Source organism: Eumetopias jubatus, unplaced genomic scaffold, assembly GCF_037043125.1.
Source record: "Eumetopias jubatus isolate StellerSeaLion01/CBP00866 unplaced genomic scaffold, mEumJub1_p1.0 scaffold_5, whole genome shotgun sequence".
Lineage (NCBI taxonomy): Eukaryota > Metazoa > Chordata > Mammalia > Carnivora > Otariidae > Eumetopias > Eumetopias jubatus.
The window spans coordinates 11,581,438-11,589,478 of record NW_028274811.1 but is presented as its reverse complement, the minus strand read 5'-3'; the positions used below and the strand labels follow the sequence as shown (position 1 = coordinate 11,589,478).

The 8,041-nt window shown below is 47.9% G+C and overlaps 1 pseudogene; it reads left to right on the top strand.

Annotated features, from left to right (window-relative positions):
• The first annotated feature begins 5,624 nt into the window (after positions 1-5,624).
• On the top strand, positions 5,625-6,976 carry LOC114200504 (glyceraldehyde-3-phosphate dehydrogenase pseudogene; annotated as a pseudogene).
• Positions 6,977-8,041: the final 1,065 nt, after the last annotated feature.

Sequence of the window (8,041 nt, the reverse complement as noted above, 5' to 3'; positions counted from 1 at the left end):
AGGAGACCCCACCCCTTTCTTTTGGGAACCCCGAGAGGCCACTGTTTATCTCTATACAGATGTTGAGATAAATAAGCTAAGTGCTCTGGGCGATCATATGAATAGGAGGTATGTCTCCACGGACTTTGTCGTTACTTTGGAATAAGTGGATCTTTTCTCTGTATGGATGGTGTGTGTGGTCAAGCTGGGTCCCACAGAAGAGTAGTTGCAGAGACTGGTGGGAGACACGAGATAGCTTCATGGTCCCCTTCCTCTGCAGGAGAGACTTGGGAAGGACCTGGCCCGGCTTAGAACAATCGTGCAGGTGACCTTCTGTTGGCGGTGATCAAGACCTGTTGAGTAAGGTATTGCTGCTGGACCATTTGCTGTTGTGAGTGTCTCGCAGCAGCCAGAGGGCCAATCACATCTGGAGGCAGGGAGTGGGGGACAAGCTGGGGCAGCCTTTCCTCTCAGTCATTCTGGGAAGAGGCGGATTCTGGCTGAGGCCAAGAGGAGGTGGGCTATGAGAAGGGCGTGGGAACTCCTTCCTTTTCCCCAGCAGATGTTGCAAAATGTGATGCCAGTCTGGGATTTTTGTAGTGGGGGCAGGGCGAGTCCCTCCAGGTGGAAGCAGGAGGCAGCCCTTTGGGGGATCCCAGAGCAGATCTGAGCTCTCAGAGAAGCCACATTGAGCAGGACTATGAGGCTCTGCATTATACAGAGTTCATTTCATTGTACCCAACCCCTCAGAGATGTCGTCTTCATTTCAACTTAGTCATTGTGGGGCTGTGAGCGATCAAGGGAAGGGTCAAGTTGGACGCCCAAAAGGGCTTGATGTCTCCTCTCTGAGGCCAGAGTTGGGGACACAGTGATGTGTCCAAGGACCAGTCATCCCCAAGAATCACTGGCAACAACATTAGGCAAGACAGCAAGAAGAACAAAGAGGGCTTGTTGCACATGCATGAGACAGCATCCTGCACATTCCTTTTTTTTTTTTTTAAGATTTATTTATTTGAAAGTGAGAGAGACAGACAGACAGCACCTGGGAAGGGCAGAGGGAAAGGGAGAGAGAGAGAGAGTCTCAAGCAGACTCCATGTTAAACACAGAGCTGGATGCGGGGCTTGATCCCAGGACCCCGAGATCATGACCTGAGCCAAAACCAAGATTCGGACACTTAACTGACTGTGCCACCCAGGTGCCCCACATCCTGCACATTCTTCAACATGCCTGGGGGTTGCTTTGCAAAGACCAGAGTCTGAGATCATGCTGGTGGGGTCTGGAATCTTCTTCATGAGAATATTAATAGAAATGTGATGATCTAAGGTCATGGTTGCAGGCCTTTTAGAGCTTCTGTGGGCTTACAGCCTGAGCAGCATCTCCTGGTGAGGGAGGCCACCTGGCCAAGCAGCTGTCATCCTCTGTCTCCGGGTCCCACCTTCTTATGAGACTTTTCCACCCCAATTCCTGCTGCCACCTCCCAGCCTGGCCCCAGGGAATGCTTCTCCCCCTCTTCAGCACTTTGGCCTGAGCAAGGATCAAGCTACTCTCCTTAGATCTCTTAGCATGGAATTATCTCAATACTAAAAGAAGTCAACTCATACTCAAATAAATTTTAAATTTGAAACAAATACCGAACTCTAATTATTAAAAAAGGCTGACTTGCTTTAGGCTATATGTTTTTAATTTTTCAGAACAAAATATTGGCCAAAATACATGATAAAAAAAAGATATTATAAATAACACAAAGTTTTTCAATATGCAGATCCAGATTCCACCATAACTTCATTCTGGTGCTGGGGGCAATTTCACACATATCTCTGAATTCTTTGTCTACACTCCAGCCTGTCTCTATGGACCAAATGCCATCATATTATCTACCATAGTACAGTGGTGTTTTGAATGCCTTATTCTCTCTTTCATCCCAGTCACCCACCTTAGTGGCTCCCTACCCTTCCTCATGTCCATCCCAAAGGACAGGCTTTCTTCAGAGTTGATCAACAATTCAGAGTAGGCTGACAGAGCAATGGCTATACAGATCCGCAATACCACAAACAATGGCAGAGTCGTAGCATATTCTTACCACAGTTATAGAAAAATTTTTTTAAAAGATTTATTTTTTAATTTATTTTAGAGTGAGAAAGAGAGCACATGACCGGGAGGGGCAGAGGGAGAGAGAATCCCAAACAGACCCCATGGGGAACTGAGCACAGAGCCCAATCTCAGGACCCTGAGATCACAACCAGAGCCGAAACCAAGAGTCAGACGCTTAACCAACTGAGCCACCCAGGCGCCCCAGTTAGACACATTTAGGAAGAGGAAGACAGTTTCTCTTACACCCAGCTACTCTGTGTGGCTGATTGTGCTTTCCAAAATGGCTACAGCAAAATTTGGGGGCCTGCATGATCTCCCAGAACGTATTCCTATTTCCCCTCCCCAAACGGAGGCAGGGCTTGTGAATGAATAGAATGTGGCAGAAGTGACACCCCACATGATTTCCAAGGCTAGACTACCCTTTCTACTTCCTTGAGTGCTCTCTCTCTCAACACACTCACTCTTTGGAAGCCATCCACCATGCTTCAAGGAAGCTCAAAGCAGCCCATGCAGAGAGACCACATGGAGATGCCCAGGTGAACAGGAATTGAGTCCCTTCCTCCCCCCCCCAAATAGCCAGCATAAACTATGAGCTATGTCAGTGATTGAGCTTCCAGATGATTCTTGGTATCACAGAGCAAAGAAAAAGCATCCTCTTTGTGCCCTGTTGGAATTCGTGACCCTCATAATCATGAGCATCACAAAACGTTGCTTTACACCATTACATTTTGGGGTAACTTGTTACCCAGCCATAATTCCTAGAACATGCTAGTAGATTGGATATACACATAGTGACTGAATCCATATTTATTTTCTTCATAGAATTTACACTCCTCTATTTCTGAGATTCCTTTCATAGCTGCACAAAATGTGGGAGTTTCAGGGACCCTGAGTTTGGACCAGTCCAGAGATATTCTTAGGAGTCAGACATACAGAGTTGGAAAATACCAATTTTGTTACTGGTATGTTGATTGGTATATATGGCTTGAAAACCACAGCCAAGTGGGTTTGCTAACATCTCGCTCCTCAATTAGACAAGGCCACTCACCCCTAGGTACTGGCCCAGCAGAATAACTGTAGACCTCCTCCCCACTTCCATCCCCCCAACCCCGAGCCGAGCCACGTAGATGCCTTGCTCTAAGGCAGGGAACCCTTTCTAACACAGAGAAAGGGGCTCAGTGAGCATGCCCAGCTCCTTTTCCCAAACTCACCAATCAGACCACTCCCTCCTCCTGCCAGCAGAATTAGGGGTGGGGAAAAACAGCAGGAGGGCTAGCTCAGCAGAGCAACTTCCCCATGGGAGCCTGAATGTCATACCTTTCAGTCAGATTACTATGACATAGTTATATTTCTTAAGGTTTTCTACTTTAGCTTTGTTCTAAGCAAACACTCCCATGAAATCAGGGATTCTATGGGCTAATTATATATTTTTTCCAATATACATTAAAATAATCACTCAACTATTAAAAATTGTCCATGTGCCATTTAAAATAATTTCACATATATCGGTGACTTGGGGAAATGATACCATAAGAAACTGAAACAGATCACCCCACAAAATGAGAATGAGTAAGTTCCAGCTCAGGCAGATACATAATTGTTTGATCAAAGACAAACATGACCCACGAAAATTGACATTAAATTAAAAAAAATTAGAGAGGATTACATGTTACTATTTTTTTTTCCAATGGTGTAATTCACAGGGAGGATGGTAGCAGAAAATTTATGAAGCAGGAACTGAAAATCATATTACATTAAAATGGGGTCTCCTGGGGGTGCCTGGGTGGCTCAGTCCGGGAAGCATCTGCCTTTGGCTCAGGTCATGATCTCAGGGTCCTGGGATCGAGCCCCGCATCCGGCTTCCTGCTCAGCGGGGAGCCTGCTTCTCCCTCTCCTTCTGCCCCTCTCCCTTGCTTGTGCTCTCTCTGTCAGATAAATAAAATTTTTAAAAAATAATAAAAATAAAATAAAATGGGGTCTCCTAATTCTTCCTGTCATGCCAGCATTGTGGGATGATTCAAATGACTGTTATTCTCGATTCTGAACCTTCATGTGTTTATGTGCCAACTGCTGTTCTCTGAGTCTTTGAGGCAGAAGTTTGCTCTACCTCACCCTTGGTAACAACAGCTGCTGCCCATTTTTTTTTTCCTCTCCCCTTCTTCTTTGTCTAGCTCCCAGAGCCCACGGGGGAGATGTCAGAGAGGGATGCCAGCTTAGAGTGCGGTCACAGAACCATAGCAGGATGGTGGTTAGACTGTTTTTGGTTGCTGATAGTGGTCTCATTAGGGCTGTTTCCATTTGAGATTTAGATATCAGTTTGAAAGAGAAGATAATCTCCTTTCATCCTGACAGCCCACACTGGAATGTCCTTGTCACTTGGTTTCCCCACTCACTGCACGAAGAGGGAGAGCTCTGGAAGCCAGGCAGGCCATAGAAGTAAAAATCAGTGGTACCAGAGCTGGAAAATGCCCCCTTGTTATCAACGACCTTTTTTTGCCAAAAAGGACCTACTCAGTTGAGGTGAGGCTGTCGTTTCTCACGATTTCTTAGTCACTGTTCTGAAGTTCAGCTTCTATCTCTTGACTTGCCTTCCCAGCTTATGCCAAACACAGATCTGTTCTGGGAGGAACGGAAAGAACACTCAGTCAGGAGCTGGGTTCTGACTTTGCTCTGCTACCAGCTCGCACTGGGATATGGGCTCCTAAGTTCTTCGGGCCTTGGTTTCCCCTCTTTCAATTAAAGGAATTTTTTCATACTGAGCTCCATAGAACCGTAGGATCCCTGGATTTTCCCCAGACTTAACTCATTTATTTTTAAAGATTTTATTTATGTATTTATGTATGTATTTATTTATTGAGTGTGTGAGTGGGGGGAGGGGCAGAGGAAGAGAGAACTCCAAGCAGACTCAGCGCTGAGCAAGGAGCCCAATGTGGGCTTGATCTCATGACCCCAAGATCGTGACCCAAGCTGAAATCAAGAGTTGGATGCTCAACCAACTAAGCCACCCAGGTGCACCTCCCCAGACTTAATTTAACGAGGGATTTACAGGTTTAATGAGGGGTAAAAGATAGGATGGGAGTCTGGGATTAGCCTCCTCCCTGTCACACACACACACACACACACACACACACACACACACACACACACACACACACACAGTACCCAACTCTGGGGCGCCTGGGTGGCTCAGTTGGTTAAGCACTGCCTTCTGCTCAGGTCATGATCCCGGGGTCCTGGCATCGAGCCCCACATCGGGCTCCCAGCTCAGCGGGGAGTCTGCTTCTCCCTCTCCCTCTGCCCCTCCCCTCTTACCCACTTGTGTGCTCTCTCTCTCTTACTCTGCGCTCTCAAATAAATAAAATCTTTAAAAACAAAACAAAACAACACCCAACTCCTCCAGCAACCAAACCAGCTTGGCTTTGAAATTTTACTTTATATCTTGGAATTCTAGGAATGGTTTTGTTTGGTATGGGGAGAGAACTCACTGCTGATTTTTTTTTTTAATCCATAGGACTTAAAAACGTCTTTAAAGAGGCTCTCTGCTCCTCCCCGTTCGACAGACAGCCGCGAATTCTGGTGCAGTGCCAGCCGCGTCCCTGAGACACGATGGTGAAGGTCGGAGTGAACGGATTTGGCCGTATTGGGCGCCTGGTCACCAGGGCTGCTTTTAACTCTGGCAAAGTGGATATTGTCGCCATCAATGATCCCTTCATTGACCTCAACTACATGGTCTACATGTTCCAGTATGATTCCACCCATGGCAAATTCCACGGTACAGTCAAGGCTGAGAACGGGAAGCTTGTCATCAATGGAAAGTCCATCTCCATCTTCCAGGAGCGAGATCCCGCCAACATCAAGTGGGGTGATGCTGGTGCTGAGTATGTTGTGGAGTCCACTGGGGTCTTCACCACCATGGAAAAGGCTGGGGCCCACTTGAAGGGCGGGGCCAAGAGGGTCATCATCTCTGCTCCCTCTGCCGACGCCCCCATGTTTGTGATGGGTGTGAACCACGAGAAGTATGACAACTCCCTCAAGATTGTCAGCAACGCCTCCTGCACCACCAACTGCTTGGCTCCTCTGGCCAAGGTCATCCATGACAACTTCGGCATCGTGGAGGGACTCATGACCACCGTCCATGCCATCACTGCCACCCAGAAGACCGTGGACGGTCCCTCTGGGAAGCTGTGGTGCGACGGCCAAGGGGCTGCCCAGAACATCATCCCTGCTTCCACTGGTGCTGCCAAGGCTGTGGGCAAGGTCATCCCTGAGCTGAACGGGAAGCTCACTGGCATGGCCTTCCGTGTCCCCACCCCCAACGTGTCCGTCGTGGATCTGACCTGCCGCCTGGAGAAAGCTGCCAAATATGACGACATCAAGAAGGTGGTGAAGCAGGCGTCAGAGGTCCCCCTCAAGGGCATCCTGGGGTACACTGAGGACCAGGTCGTCTCCTGCGACTTCAACAGTGATACCCACTCCTCCACCTTCGATGCCGGGGCTGGCATTGCTCTCAACGACTAGCATCAGTTGGATGCTAGATAGGACATCTAGCATCATAGGCAGCCCCTAAGTTGGCTGTTTGTATTTCCACCAATAGAAAATGTCAAGCTCATTTCCTGGTATGACAATGAATTCGGCTACAGCAACCGGGTGGTGGACCTTATGGTCCACATGGCCTCCAAGGAGTAAGAGCCCCCTGGACCACCAGCCCCAGCGAGAGCAAGAGGAAGAGAGAGGCCCTCAGCTGCTGGGGAGTCCCTGCCCCAACTTATCCCGCAAAACACTGAGAATCTCCCGACCTCCACCGTTTCCATCCCAGACCCCCTGAAGAAGGGGAGGGGCTTGGGGAGCCCTACCTTGTCATGTACCATCAATAAAGTATACTGTACCCAGCCAAAAAAAAAAAAAAAAAAAAAGGTCTTTAAAGAGTCCCTTTGATCTCTGGTGTCTATGATTCCAGAAACCCTGGATAGATTCTATGGCAGAAATCCTTCTTTGCGGGATTTTTTTTTCTTTTGGTCCCATGCCATATTCGATTTTTATTAAGCTGAGGAGAAAAGATTCACTTCTGGGAAGAATGTTGTATTTAGATCCAGAGGCAAGAGTGGGTGGCATGGGCATTGTGACCATCAGTGATCACCAGGGAGTCAACTCAAGAGTCACTTGAGCCTACTCATCAGAGGACAATGGTCCATCCGATTCTGCTCAGTCTCCAGCAGAGTTACTGCTATCCCTCCGTGTTACCCCCATCACAGCGATGTCCCTGATGAACCCCCTCAAGTTGTGGTGTGGACAAAGGCGACAGACGGTGAGCAGTGGACCGCCAGCGCATTTAAAAAGGTACAGTTCCACTCTGAGAAGCATCCTATCGTCTCAAAACAAGATAAGATAATCCCTCTGAGTTCTTTCTTTCTGTCCCAGTACACCGTGCTATCACTCTAGCAACGAGGGCAGCAAACAAGGGAGACCTCCTCCCAGGTTGGGCAGCAGTGATCACGTTCAGCCACAGTAACATGCTAACCAGAGAGGGTGAGGCACCTGTGAGGTGGCAGAAGCGGACAAAGTTCTTTGGCCAGAGGGAATGAAGGACTGAAGGAATGAATGACTTCCATGAATTGAAGGATCGGTAGGGTATCCTTCCCATTCATGTATAGAAATCAGGACAGTAGAGTGCAAAGAAATATCTGCTATCTCTGGACACGTTGGAAAGACACAAATGGCACCTGCCCCAGAGCTGGGAAGTGCTCTGTCCTCCCCATCAAACATCTTCTCTGCAGAACACAGCCCAATAGCCACAAGCACTGACCTGACTTCTGGGCTAACTGGTGCCCACACCACTCTGATCATGTCCTGGCCAGTAGGACATCTAGCATCATAGGCAGCCCCTAAGTTGGCTGTTTGTATTTCCACCAATAGAAAAAAATATAGATAGCTACCACCCATATGTTAAAAAACCCTGCTTATATATAATTA